The sequence below is a fragment of the Pinus tabuliformis genome, chromosome 9, assembly GCF_031772625.1.
Source record: "Pinus tabuliformis cultivar Carrire ecotype Pingquan chromosome 9, CPIR1, whole genome shotgun sequence".
Lineage (NCBI taxonomy): Eukaryota > Viridiplantae > Streptophyta > Pinopsida > Pinales > Pinaceae > Pinus > Pinus tabuliformis.
Window position 1 is genome coordinate 955,316,677 of NC_142307.1, and position 15,848 is coordinate 955,332,524.

The window sequence follows — 15,848 nt, forward strand, 5'->3', positions numbered from 1 at the left end:
GGCAAATATTGCAGGGCTGAGTTTGGGATATAAGTCCAAAAGGTCACCAATGGAGAGGGGAGTCAGGTTTTAGCTAGGCTGGAGTTGTAACATCTCATTTATAAATTCAGTAGTGATAGTGAAAAGTATGGCTTGGTCAGGGGGCATGATTGCTCTTTGGCTGGGGACATAGTTTGCATGGAAATAATGTACAATTTATGGGAAAATGTGGACTCTGGGGAACTAGTACTTAGGCAAATTGGACTCCCATGGTCCAATTTCATCAGCCTGGTTCAAGTATCTATCCCTACTTTGGCAGTGCACTTTGAGCGGGGATTCATGGACAGAGGTGTCCTTTATCTGGAAATCCCTATCAGCTAGGGGGAGGTGGTCCAGATCTAAGTGGGGTGTAGAGATGGGTCTCACATCCATGGAAATTGAGGTAGCCATTCTTAGTTCTTGTGGATTTCAGAATGGGGGAGGTAATTTGCAGTGTTTTTAGGACAATGGTGGTTCAACATAGAGTCGGCTTAAGTCCTTGAGATTCTTTGATTAATTTTTATCTTAACTAAGAAAACTTAGTAACTGGTTTCTTTGAATTTCACAGGGTAGTGGGTGAGTTGCGGCTTAAATACCTGGAAATGGGATGAAATGGTTCTGAACAGGGTGGTTGGCAACTACAAATGGTCGAAAGGGCTCTGTGTAGGCTAGAAAGCTAATTGGGTGCTCTGCAACGTCTCTGGAGTGCAATTGGAAGTGAGTTGATGGCTTCAAATTTTTGCAGATGACGTGCATGCGTGCAGAGGTTTACCGTTGAAATTTTGGAAAAAACAAATAAATTGGGGCTTTTTGGTTTTTATGCATGAAAAGTCAATTTTGGCGGGTACAAGTTGAACAGTGGACATTTTGTCGTGTAGGACATGGGCAGTAAATGGTTTCCATCGCACCACTCTTGGGTGTTTGGTGGTATTAGGGAGAGGTCGCCCGGTTCCACTCATCAGTGCACACATAGCATTGGGGGTTGGTGGCAAAACCGCTTTTTCGGGTGGGTATAGTTCAGCAAATGGGTTGACCCAATATGGATAAGGGCCGTCAGATGTGGAGGGAAGCGATCACACGGTGATCGGGAGAGGAAACTGCATGGAGGGTAGTGGAGGGGCTGGCAGGCACTTAAGTGCAGCGGTATTGGGGTTAGTGATGGGTTAAGGCACGATTAGTGACTAAGGGCAAGATTTTAATATTTTTTTAGGGATAAGGGGTAACACTATAGTTTATAACTAAACTAATGGGTGGGGTTATTTTATATATGGGAGCTATATATATATACAGGGAAATGGGCTTTTCATCGGGAATTAATATAATAAAATTAATAATTAATATGAATGGGCAGAAAAGGGACAACACACTAATAAAATGCTTTTCCACGATTTAAATGCTTCTCACATATTAACATTATTACTTAGGGTAATGTGTTTTTGTGGGTTTTTTGGGAAAAAGGGGGTTTTCCAGGGGGGTGATTACTTTCCCTAGGAAAATAGTGTTTTAACCTTAGGAAATGGGGTTTTATTAGGGAAATGAGGGGGAATGGAGGGAGATGAATTTTTATGAGGGGAATTTAGTACTTGATAGCCATAAATCATTGAGTTGAGGGTTCGGTCCCTCTAAAAGTCAGAGAAATGCTCTGAGCCTCTTTGACTTAAATGTTTTAAGTACTTTGAGCTTATTTATGGGAGATTAGTAAAGTAAAGGGGTGAAATGAATGGGGAAAGTTAATTAATTGACTTTTTAAACCTTATGCATGCTTAATTGCCCATTCACATTTGAAACACATGTTGAAAGATGATAAATGTGCTTTTTTCTAATCAATCATCATGCTTCTGCAACCTTTCTTCTACTTATCCATCTACTCATCCTACCATTTTTACTTCTCTTTATTAGGGTGCATTTCAGCTAGCAAACCCTTATCAAAAAATTTTCTTTCTCTTTAAAATAGTAAACAAACTAAAATCTAACCTTATTCCATCCAAGGGCTCAGATTAAACTGATGAGCTCCTTTTATTTTACTCTACCTAATCTAACGATCTGCCAAGATTAAACAATTTGGTCAGATTTTATTCTCTAACTGTTAGCATGAAATTTAAAGCATGGTATAATCAAGATTAAATAGTTTGATTTCCAAGGATTGTGGCATGAATAACAAGCTACACACGATCATTATTATGCATAAAAGTAAATAGTAGTGGCATTTTGACTTGCACACTTTCATGGTCTTTTGTTTTTGGGGTTCATATTTTTGACTTTTTTTTGGGCCTTTTTGTTCTTTTTGTCCTTTGATTATTCTTTTAGGACATACCCTCTTTACATTTTTTTATTTTTCAATATGGAAAACGTTTGCAGAAACCAAAGGTATGTACATATTACAAGTTTTAATCTCAGTCATTCAAAAATTATGACTCCTATTGGTATAGGAACCTAACACATTCTTAACATTTCTGCTTGTTCACTTAAATGGTTAAGAATTTATGTTTTAAATTTGTCAAGCAAATTTCCAAGTTTAGTTTTACTTACTGATCTTGATGTTGATTTACTTACTCTTACACTTCCTCTTGATATGCACTTTCATGTTTCATAATTTTTTTCAAATGATAATTGGTATACATCACCTCTACTCATGAGACCAAGGAGATCAATCCACTCATCCCTAATTGTGCTACTATAAGAGGGTTTTTAGTGTGTCAAATCCTAAATGATGCAATTTTTCCCTCTTAACATTATACATAAATATCCCTATTAGATCCTCAAGGCTCTCATATTCTTTTTGAGTCATTCTAAATATTTCTTCTTTAATATCATGATATTATGGTTACTTATTAAACACTCAACCATAAGATCTACAAAGGATTTAAAATTCAAAGAGAAAGGTTTTCGGATCCTCTGACCTCATACCATGGAATTTGGGAAGGAAAAATCGAGGGATTTTCTTCATATGAACACTAATATCAGTATCATGAATGGGAAATCCAAGAGGCTCTTCATTTTCATCATCTCCATCCACTTCTTCTACCTTCTATGCCACACATTCTTCTTCTACCTGCAAAAGTGGATGATGATGTGGTTCTTACTGAACCGCGTGATCAAATTTGGGCAGGGTGGGGGTTGCGTTATTGGAGAGATATTTTTTGAGTTTTTTTTTTTTTTTTTTTTGAATAAGAATGCTAACGCAATGTAATTTTTTTATTTTTGAAATGAAATATGTGTAATGCAATTTTTTGTTTTCACAAAAGTAAAAGAAATGAATCAACTAGGTAAGAAAATAATGCATACTTTGACACCTCCCTAGCAACGATGCCAAAAAGTGATGAGCCTCAGTATTGCAACAAGAATGTTGCAACTCCAAAGGCTACCAACTTAAATTATCAACCCAGGGTTCGTACAAACTTAAGAGGTGTCAACATTATATGCGCAACATGCAATGTGTGATTCTTTCGTTGATCTGATGTAATGAAGTGAATGCCATGAAATCCAAGCCTAAACTAATTGCAGAAATGGAAATGTTACTCTATTTGCAAAAAGGAAACCTAATTACTTTTGTAGAGGGGAAATCCTAGTTACTTTTGTATAAAATAAAGGCTATTATACTTTTCATGAATGAAAATGTTAATCCTATTTGTATAAATGTAAACATTAACCTATGTTTCATAAAATAATCATGAAAATCATCATTATGCTCTTCAAGTCATGAATCTGTCCACTAATCCAAACTGTAGAGGTGAATTGCAATGGAGAAGAGGAAAGTATTAATAGTTATTTTGCTCTTACTCAATCATGGTTTTGGATCTTAGGGGTCATTATTCAAGCCCAAGGGATGAAAACCAAGATTTTGGAGTAGATCTAGTTAAGTTTACACGTGCTACAAGAGTGCTACAGGAGGTGCTATAGGAGGTGATACACGAGGTTGTGTTTTGCTACAAGAGAGATAAATTGTTGAATTCCAAAGTAAATCAAATGAAAATGGGATGGGAATTTTTTTTTTATTATGTAGGATTCCTTAGGACTCCATTCAAGGTAGAATCACTCCAAAATACCCCTATTAACACGTGCTAAAAAATAGTAGAAAAATGACTACTCTAAAACTTGGAAATTCAAGAACTATTGAGTTATTTAACCTACCAAATGCTTAACCTAATCAAGTGAAAATGATATGGGGTAAATTTTTTTATTAACTAATAGAAGTGGAATCAACTCAAAATAAGCTCGTTAACACGTTCTATAAAATAGCAAAAAATTACTACTATTTTGCTACAAGGGACTTCTAGAAGTTCTAGATTTGTGAACTAGTAAACCAACCCAAGTAGCTCAATGATGAATATGAATTTTAAAAGTTGTTATAAGGATGAATCAAATTTTTGAATCTGTCAATAACTTGCAAAATAGCTCACTTCAATCATTTAACCAGTGTAACCTACAACAAAAGAAGCATGAATAGTAAATGCAGAAATAAGAGATGCAAGTGAAAATGACATTCAATGGAAATAAATAAATTGTAGAAGAGGTATCTAAGGCTCCTAGGATGAAAAATACCAAGGAAAATCAGAGTTATGTGAAGGAAACCAAGCTTTAGAAGCTAAAAATGGCACCAAAATCCATTATTTAAATCAATCCAAGTACATCTTTGCTAGAAATGAAAGTGGAGCTGCTAAATAACAAGTTTTCTCCACAATAAGACTAACAAATACATGCCCCTAGAGGCCAATTCGAATTGATAACTATAAAAAGTGATGAGGAAGCATTCTCCTTGAAAGGAAGAATTTTTCCCCTCCAAAATCCCTCAAATAGTGGATCTGGTTCCCAACACTAGGAATCTACATTAAATGACAGGGAACACATTCCAAGATTTTCTCAATTAGTTGAGCTCTACAAATTTTCAATAATATCATGATATTGTTTTCATGTATTATCCAATCTTGGTCCATCTTGTAGTAGGGAGCAAGTCTCTATATTATCTCATTTATAATTTACTCAATATTCTCTTAATATTCTACAAAAGTAAATAATATTAGATACAAATATGCAATTATCTCTAAACCTTCCTAATAAACATATTGAAGCTAAAAAACATATATTAAGTGTATAAGGAGAGGTTTAATATAGCCTTCATGTGCCTAATAAAGGTTATGGGCCTTAATTTGTGTCTAATTTGGAGTCCAATCAGGTTTCAATCATGCATTTTGTTTTTATATCAATGAAATGAATTCAATAAGTTGAAGATATGGATTGAGGCCTTTACCACAACTTCTTTTCTTTCTTCCTATCTCATTCATGTCATTTATTAAAAAAAATTACTTCTTTTTACTATATTTTTGTTTCATATTTAACCAATGGTGTAATATATTAAATAAATATTTCTTATTAAAGCTAGGGTTTCTAATTATTATCTCATGTGTTTTTATATTCTCTAAAGTAACCACTAGATATTAATATCTCTTCCTAACTCTTTCTATAGGGAAAGCACAATAAAGTGACAACTTCACTAGGGATTTGAACAATTTAGGTTCTTGGTTATGGGTGTGTGAGAAAAAGTATATTTCCTCCAATTTTACATTGTTGATTTTTCAAAGGTAAGGGTTATTTGGGTGCATTTTTAATTTCTTTTCCAAACTCAAAATCTAAGTTGTGTGGAAGTACTTTTTAGATATTGAAGTAACTTAGAAATAAACAAAGAGACTAATAAATTCAATTAATTTCCGTATCTACTTGCTCATATAATTTAGATTCCCATCCAAGTTATAAGTTACTTCTAATTTTCAAGTGGTTTTTATTTCTAGTTGTTCACACCACATATGCACATAGTAGCATGCCACAAAGCATATGCTTGGATTATGAAATTGAGCTTAGCATAAAAAATTAACCCCTACTCTGACACACATTAAACCCACTTGCATATATATATATATATATATATATATATATATATATATATAGCTTAGGACACTAGGGATAGGCATCCCAATAATTTCACTTGCTTGTTTCACATTAAAATATATAGATTGACTCCTTAGGGAACTTTCAAATCCTTTATATCAAGTACAGTTCCAACATATTTGCCAATGGAAACTCCCTTTTAGGGAGGTTAATTCCAAGGACTAGATCATACTTATAATTGGGGATTCTTTCTATTTAACAACTGAATTCCAATAGGTGTCTTAATTTCAACTTGAAGGCACATAAACCTATTACACACATATGTGAATAGGTAGCTTAGAAATCAATTTGTTAGTTATGCTTACCCAAGTTCTTTTTGCAATAGGGAGCACACCTAATATAGATTTCTATGGGTCATAGGGCATGATTACCCCTCCCTCAGCTATAATTATCTTATTCATACCTTCACTAAACTTTACTGAGGATGATTACCTAGAACCTAGGCTATTTAGAAGGCCTCATCATCCATAGACTAGGACCCATTTAAGCATTAGTTTATCTTTTGGGATAGATTCATTTCATTTTTATAGGATGATATTTTTCTATATTAGACACTTTTTACATTATTTAAAACAAACATAAAACCACTTATTTGGCACCACCTATACACATAGCAAGTCACTTTTTTATCATTATTTTGCTTACTCCATTTCCTTGTAACATTAGTCTTAGAGTAAAAATTTTCCATTATAATGTGAACTTCACATTTAATCACCATAGATCCCTATAAGAAACAATATCATATATGGAAACATATTATAACTTAATTTCATATTATACATAATATCGCCCATGCTTGATGAGTCATCTTCCTTCACCTTAGCCCACATTTTGGTTCTAGTCCTTCATCTTCTCATTCTTTGTCACCATTGAGGGGTGGTGTTACCTATATCTCTTCTTCCTCTAGTTCATCCCCATTCCATATTAGTTATACCATTATTACTCTAATCCCAGAGTGAATGCTAGAGCTATTTCTAACCAATCCTTCCTATACTACATGGCTACTTTCAGTCTACTTAATTTGAAGCAACTGACCGTTTATCCTCTCCACTATGGCATTAAGTATTACACCACAAAAACATATCTTCCCACAAACGTCCATAAATTTGAGGGAAATCCTGGAAAGGACCCCTCAAACCATGTTAGGTATTTCTATCTATGGTATTCTTCCATCTCCATAATGGGAGACTATATTATTTGAAGTTATTATGGGAAAAATTGATAGGTGATTCGTCCCAGTGGTATATAGGTTAGCCTCATAATACCCATCAATCATTTGCATCCATCACAAATATATACCTTTCCTACTTCTAACTTCCAACATGTCATGATGTTAGATTGAGTTATTAACCAATTTTCACTACAATGCATCTGCTCGCATCATGGATCATATGCAAGAGTAGCATGAGAGGTGAAGCTTATGCAAATACCTATAAATTAATGATCATTTCTTCATGAACTATTTAATGAGGTCCCTTCTTCCTACTATCACTAAGGACGTAGATATCACCATGCCTGAAATTGAGTAAGAAACTATTTAAAAATCCTAGTAGTATGACTTGATATATAGTTAGGGTATTGTATATGATCAGGTGCTCAAAAAATAAATCAAATTTCAAAGTTGTCAGATTGGTGTGGAACCCAGATGACTACGTCACTCTCATCATCCTGAATCCATCACAACTCGTTTCACGTGAAACAGACTACGTATGACTCCATAAACTAGTTTTATCCACTTTCTCAAACATGAAAATTAAAAAAAAAAAAACAGGACAGCCCACTTAGTAGTCCGTACTACTGACTATGCATCCTTACTGTTGACTGGGTGCTGAGGTGGCAGAGTTGACTGTGTAGTTTGATCATTCAATGGTTTATTTTGGTGAATCACAATGTGACAAGTGTAGTTTCAGTAGTGGGTGAAAATGGCGCAATTTTATTGGTTGGAGTGATGGCCAACCATGGGATGACATGTGGCCCAGCCAGAGGCCACCATGTGGTAGCCTAGGAGGCCACCAAAAACATTGCTATAGTCTAGGTGGAGGCAGCGGTAGTCAAACCCGCAACCTCCCAACACACACACATAGCCATTTCCAATACACCATGTCCAGTTGCTTAACCTTTCTGATAACAGGATATATTTAAATTTGAATGGTGTGGAATTCGGAAAAACGGGCTAGCCATGTGGGCCAGCCCATGCGGTTATATAACCACCCCATGTGAACACCTTATGCGCATGCCCCCCCCCATATGACCCTAAATTTCCACATTTTAGGCATCATTGGCCAAATTAACTACCCAAAAAATCTGCCTGGATTTTGGCAGATTTCATGGCTCGTTAGTGGAAAATGGGGCGAAAATTAGGGTTAGGTGCCAGATTTTAGGCAAATTGTAGGGCGAATAGTGGAGAAACTAGGAGAGGTCATAATGTCTCCAGTTTTTGACCAAATTGGGTGCAGAAAGAGGCTAGGTAGACATTTTTGGACATGCTGGACTCATTGGAGTAGGTTTTAGAAGCATTTGAGAATTGTAAACATATATTTTTACACATTTGAGCATAATAGAGAGGCCCAAGTCATTGGAAGCTAGACCAAGGAGACATAGCCTTAGAGGGGTGAACTTCTTCATCATGTTCCTATTGTGATGTGTTTTTGGTGACATTTTATACATTTATATGCTACTGCTTAGTTTCTATTTTATGTTAAATTGCTCATAAAATTAACATAAAAACACAATTTCACTTGCAATAAACTCATGAATCCTTAAGCACATGAATAACATTTTGTTTATAATTTGAGGAGGATCTTAGCACAACAAAACTAATATTCTTAATCATATCATTTTGGTATCAGAGCATAGGTTTTCTTTGTGCATGAAGGATTTAAATTTTTGCAAGTTTATGTCATGCTTACAAGGTTAAAACTAAAAATAGGAGAAGGGAACATGGTTGGAATCCTTGAAGTTGAGTCAAGGGGAAGGAGGGCAAGGTTGCCACAATATCCAACACCAGTTCATCCTTAAGTTGCAGTTGAGACTCCAGTGAGCATGTCTCATGAAGGAGAACACACAGACATGTCAAAAGATGAGAAGGTCTTCAAGAAGGTTTTCTTTGATATGACAGAGATGGTAAAGGTCCTCTATGAAAAGAGGAATACGAGACTACATGGTGAAAGATCCAAACCTCCCAAAGGAGAAGGTTCTTCAAGAGGAGGCAATGGAAATGGAGGTAATGAAATTAGAGGTAAACCTCCACCCTCTCCACCATCTTCTTCATCTTCTTCTTCACTGGTATCTTCACCCTCTTCCACTAACACAACCCTTACTCATACTCATCAACATACCTCCAAAGTAACTGGTAGATCGCCGTTACTAAAACTTGACGTTAAATTTGAGCTGCACATGTATAATGGTGAAGTGCATGTAGAGAAGCCTGATAATTGGATTTTTCAGTTGGAGGTCTATTGCAGAATTCAAAACCTTCAAGAGGAAGACATAAATATTAAGTTAGCTTCCTTGAGAATGGAGGGTGAAACACTAGTATGGTGGGAATCAAAGACACAAGAGGAGATAAAAAAAATGGTAAGATCTCAATTTCTTAGTCGTATTTAATTTCTTCAATTAAAAGACAATTCTATCCTCTAGCTTATATGTAGAAAGGAATCATGAATTGGAAGAACTTTAGACAACTTAAAGGTCAAAATGTGCAATATTACACCCAAGAATTCAGAAAAAGGTCTCTAATGTTAGTTGTAGATTTGCAATCACAAGACACGTTGCTGAAGTACATAAGGGGTTTACATAGTTACCTTAGGCATACTATCTTAATGTTTAATCCTAATAATCTAGATGATGTGTGTGTGCAAGCCACTCATCTTGAGGCAAGAAGGAAAAACACCCCAGAAGAAGGTAGTAAAAATCCATTTAAGGGTAAAGGAAAAGAAAAGGGTTCCAAAGGGAAGGGAAAGAAAAATTCATCTATCAAGAAGGAAGGAGGGAAATTAACATGCAAACATTGTTCCAAAGAGGGTCATGATGAAGCTCATTGTTGGAAGCTTCATCCCGAAATAAAACCAAAGAAATCAACAACAAGGGAAAAAAAATACCACTGCAACCACTCAACAAGATTTGGGATCCGATTTGGGTGACAAAACTAAAATTACAGCCATGGGTATGAAAGGAAAAGAATCCATTGTTAGCACTAGTACTTTGAATTCACACAATGAAACTCTAAATGAAAAGAAGGGATAGAACATTTTCACATAAGGGTGATCTCAAAACATAGCAAAATTGATACACTTTTCGACAGTGGCTCTCAAGCCAATATTATCTCTGAAAACATTGTCAGAAGTTTAAACTTGGAAACAATTCCACACCATAAACCATATCCAATTGGATGGGTGTGTGACAATGCACAATTGCAGGTTACTAGAGATTGTAAACAAAAATTCACCATTTCTGCAAATTTCATAGATGAAGTGGAGCTTGATGTTGTGCCATTAGACATATGTGGTATAGTTTTGGGCATCTCGTACATCTATGACAAAAAATATATCTTCCATAGACATGAAAACAAATACCATTTGTTCAAAGATGGAGTAAAATATATTATGAGAGCTCATAGCAAGAAAATAAATATTTCACTTGTTAATGTGGGGCTGATGAAAAGACTAGTGAATTCAAGCAAGAATTTTGTGCTTCTAATGATCAAACCCAAGAATGATGTTGATAATGAAGCTTTTAAAGGTTGTGATTCAAAATTGAAATCGGAATTGGTTGATGTAGTTAACCAATATGATGAGAGGTTTCAGAAACCAAAAGGATTTCCTCCCAAGTGAGGAATCCAACATGAGATATAGATGCAACAGGATTGTCCTCTTCCTAACATTGGCATGTATAGGATGTCAATGATGGAAAGTGTAGAAATTAAAAAGAAAATTCAAGAGTTGTTAGATAAAGGGATCATCAAGCCATCTTCTTTGCCATCTAGTTTACCTATTGTTTTGGTGCCAAAGAAGGATGGAACATGGTGCATGTGTGTGGACTTATGTGCATTGAACAAAAATTGTTACCCACTGCCTAGAATAGATTATTTACTTGATAAATTGAAAGATGCAAAGTATTTTACTAAGTTGGACTTAAGGAGTGGCTACCATCAAATTAGAATTGTTGGTAATGCCTTTTGGTTTATGTAATGCTCCTACTACATTCATGTGTGTGATGAATGATGTGCTGAGGCCATTTCTTGATGAGTTTGTTATAGTCTACTTAGATGAAAACTTAATTTTCAATAAATATCATGATGAACATGTCATGCATGTGAGAAAAGTACTTGATGTCTTAAAGAAAGAACAATTGTATTTAAATATGTCAAAGTGTGAGTTTGCAAAAAATTATTTAGTTTACTTCAGTCATATTGTTGGAGGAGGTGATTTGAAAATAGATCCCTCCAAGGTTGATCTCATTTTAAATTGGAAAAGGCCCAAGAAAGTTACTGAGGTAAGAATTTTTTTGGGAGAAACCTAATATTGGAGGAAAATCATTGCTAACTTTTCTTCTATAGAATCTCCTTTGCATGCATTGACAAGTTTGAAAAAGGTTTTTTAGTGGGGAGGCAAGAAGCAAAATGCCTTTGATTCATTCAAGGAAAAGATCAATTCAACTCTAATAATTTCACTTCCAGACTTGAGATAGTAATTTGAGATTCAAACTGATGCTAGTGACTATGCCATGGGTGCAGTCCTCATGCAACATGGTAAGCCTATCCATTTTCATTCAAAAACTTTCAATGATTCAATGATTAACTATCCTACATATGACAAGGAATTGTATGCATTGGTGCAAAGTGTGAAAAAGTGGAAACACTACTTGATGGGTAAGGAAACAATCATTCACACTAATCATCAACCATTTCAATACTTGAAATCTCAATCAAAGTTGTAGCAATCAAGGCACTTTCGATGGATGGGTTTTCTTCAACAATTCCACTTGGTAATCAAGTATAAGAAAGGTATCTACAATAAAGTTTTTGATATGCTTTCTAGGCCTATTGTTAGTTCAACTACTTTACTCAAGCACCATTCTATTTTGCATGAAATTTATATTGAGAAATATGCATTAGACAATGACTTTCGGGATGTTTATGCAAGATTGAGTCAAGGTAACCAAGTAGAGGAATTAGATTATCATTTGCATGATAACTTGTTGTACCATATTGGCAAGATTTGTATTTCACATGGAGAAAGAGTCAACATCATAAGAGAGGCACATACTTCTCTTATTCCTGGTCATTTTGGTGTAAGTAATATGGTGGCACATCTACAGAGGTATTGTTATTGGCTTCGTATGCTTGAAAGTGTGTCATGTTTTATTAAAGGATGTTCATTATGTGTAGTCAGTAAGCCTAGCAATAGGAAGTTAGGATTGTACATACCACTTCCAGTTCCTTCATGACCATGGGAGAGTGTTTCTATGGATTTTGTAGGAGGTATTCCATTGTCAAAAAGAGGTCATGATTATTTGTATGTAGTTGTGGATAGGTTTAGAAAAATGTGTATTTTGATGCCATGTAAAATGAAAGTTACAGCTGAACAAACTGATCAGTTATTCTTTCATAATGTATGGGTGCATTTTGGATTTCCCACATCCATTGTTAGTGATCAAGATTCTCACTTTGTTGGGAATTTTTGGTTAAGATTGTGGGGATTCATGGACAACAAATTGAAAAAGAGTACAACTTTTCATCCGCAAACAAATGTTCAAACAAATGTGGTGAATAGGATAGTGATACATCTGCTTCATGGGTATTACAACAAGCATACAAAGTTGTGGGATGAACATTTGCACTATATTCAGCATGCTTACAACTAGGCCAAGCACTCTCCAACTAAAAAAATGCCATTTGAGGCATGTTTGGGATACTTGCCTAAGTCTCCTTTGGATTTCAGTTTTTGCAAAGATGTCGCTATTGATGGTCATAGTGACATAGATAAAGGAAGAAGGTTCATTGAACAAATCCAATTGGTGCACCAAAGAGTTCAAGAACAACTTGAAAAGAGTCAAGGCAAGTACAAAGAAAGGCATGACAAGCATCGTGTAGATCACAAGTTCTAAGTCGGTGATGACGTTTGGCTTCAAATTAGTAAAGAGAGGCTCCAAGGAGAAGGTAAAAATCTAAAACCAATTAGTTATGGTCCATTCATAATTTTGGAAAAGATTGCTAAAAATTTCTTCAAGTTGGATTTGCCTTCATATATGCAAATTTATGTTGTTGTTAATGTTGAGAAATTTAGATTGTATGAGCCTTCATAGAGGATTTTTCACCTGAATACCTTGATGAACTACACCAAGACACCATTCTTCACATAAGAAAAAGGTCTTCAAAATGAGGGAATTTGGATTAGCTTCAAGTGGGGCTCAAGCGAACAAATCCTTCAAAGGCCAAATGGATAGAGATTAGAAAGTTGATGGAACTATACCCTCACCTGCGGGACAACTGAAAGTGATATTTTTCGGTCCAAATAGCTTCCAGTGGGGAGGAATGCTCAGGTGCTCAAAAAATAGCTCAAATTTAAAAGTTGTCAGATTGGTGTCGAACCTAGATGACCGAGTAGTGCTCGTCATCTTAAATCTGGTGCAACTTGTTTCACGCGAAACAGACTCCGTGTGACTCCAGAAACAAGTTTTGTCCACTTTCTCAAACAAGCAAATTTTCAAAATAAAAAGGACAACCCTGTCAGTAGTCCGCACTATTGACTATACATCCATACTGCTAATTGGGTGCTGAGGTGGAAGAGATGATTGTGCAGTTTGATCGGTCAATGGTTTATTTTGGTGAATCACAATGTGACAAGTTTCATTTCAGTAGTGGGTGCAAATGGCACAATTTTATTGGTTGGAGTGATGGCCAACCATAGGCTGATACATGACCCTGTCGGAGGCCACCACGTGGTAGCCCAGGAGGCCACCAAAACATTTCTATAGTTCGGGCAAAGGCATCGTGGGTCAAACATGTGACCTCCCAATACAGACGCATAGCCATTGCCAATACACCATGTCCATCGTCGCTTAACCTTTATGATAGCGGGATATATTTAATTTTGAATGGTGCAAAATTTGGAGGAACAGGTGTGCCAGCACACGTGGTTATATAACCACCCCATGTGAACACCTTATGCCTAACCATCCGAATTTTATGTGACCACTGGGGGAAAAGGGGCTAGCACCGGGGGCTAGCGCATGCCCCCCCCCCCCCCCCCCATATGACCCTAAATTTCTACATTTTAGGCCTCAGCAGCCAAATTAACTGTCTGAAAAATCCACCCGGATTTTGGTAGATTTGGTGGCCCATTAGCAGAAAATGGGGCGAAAATGAGGGTTCGGTGCCAATTTTGTGCAAATTGTAGAGCGAATAGTGGATAAACTAGGAGAGTTCATAACTTCTCTAGTTTTCGACCAAATTGGGTGCAGAAAGAGGTTAGCTAGCCATTTTTGGACATGCTAGACTCATTGGAGTAGGTTTCAGAATTATCCGAGCATTGTAAACACATATTTTTACACATTTGAGCATAATAGAGAAGCCCAAGCCATTGGAAGTTGGACCAAGGAGATGTAGCCCAAGAGGGGTGAACTCATTCATCATCTTCCTATTGTGATGTGTTTTTGGTGATGTTATGTACATTTAAATGTTGTTGTTCAGTTTCTATTTTATGTTAAATTGCTCATAAAATTAACATAAAAACTCATTTTCACTTGCAATAAACTCATGAATCCCTAAGCACATGAATAACAGTTTGTTTATATTCTGAGGAGGATCTTAGCACAACAAAACTAATATTCTTAATCAGATTAGTATACCATCCTTGTTTACTCCTATTACTCTCACTCTCGAGACGTTTTTGCACTAGGAGCATCATATGCATCTAGTGATGTTATCATAATAGTATATTATAACTATTTACTTCCTCATCCTCTTAAACCTAATGTATATGGTAAACTATGTAGTCATGCAAATACCTCTTACTCATGCCCACCTATAGATTCATTTCACACCTCTTATCGAGTAGGAACTAGCACATCAAATCATTTAGCTTGGCCACATACAAAATGTGTTTGGTTAAGCTTTTAATAGTCTAACCTTTAAAAGGGACACATTAAATCTATATTAAACCTTTCTTCGTCCATATCTAGGTTTCCCAACCCATTTAGTATTAGTACCAAAATCACCTATCAATTATCCTACCCCTACCCCATAGGCAAAAGTGTATGCTCAATAAAATGTCCACAGTCCCCCTAATATAAACCCTAACAAGAATAATAAGAGGAAGATAAGGGAAAATTTAACTCCAATAATAGAAGACAAGGTATTAACCCCTAGCCCAAGAAAGGGAGGATGCTTCAAACCAATAAATTTTGTGCCAATTGTGGTGTTCATGGAGATTACTCCTATGAATGTCCTCTTATACATAAATTTAATCATATGTGGGAGTTAGTGGAAGCTTCCAAGAATTCCAACTATCCACCTCCATCTTCCACCCAACACCTATCCTTTTAAGTGGTTGTGTTAGGGAACCCTTTCTGTACATGGGGTTATGTTTCCACACATGAAGTTAACTCTTATATGCAACCTCTAATTCTAAAAAAATATAGAAAATGGGACTTACCAAATCCTATATATGGATATGAGCAATATCAACTAGACCGACTAATCCTATAAATTTGTTCCTAAACTTGAGACCTAATTGACAAATCTACAAAGGTTATTTCATCCAATAGAATATATTTACACATACTTGGACATGGTGTTTAGTCACAACCTAGGATTCCAAATATCCTACTAATATGAAATGCACCCAATGCTCGTGCATGATCCACCCAAAACTATAGTATAGTTG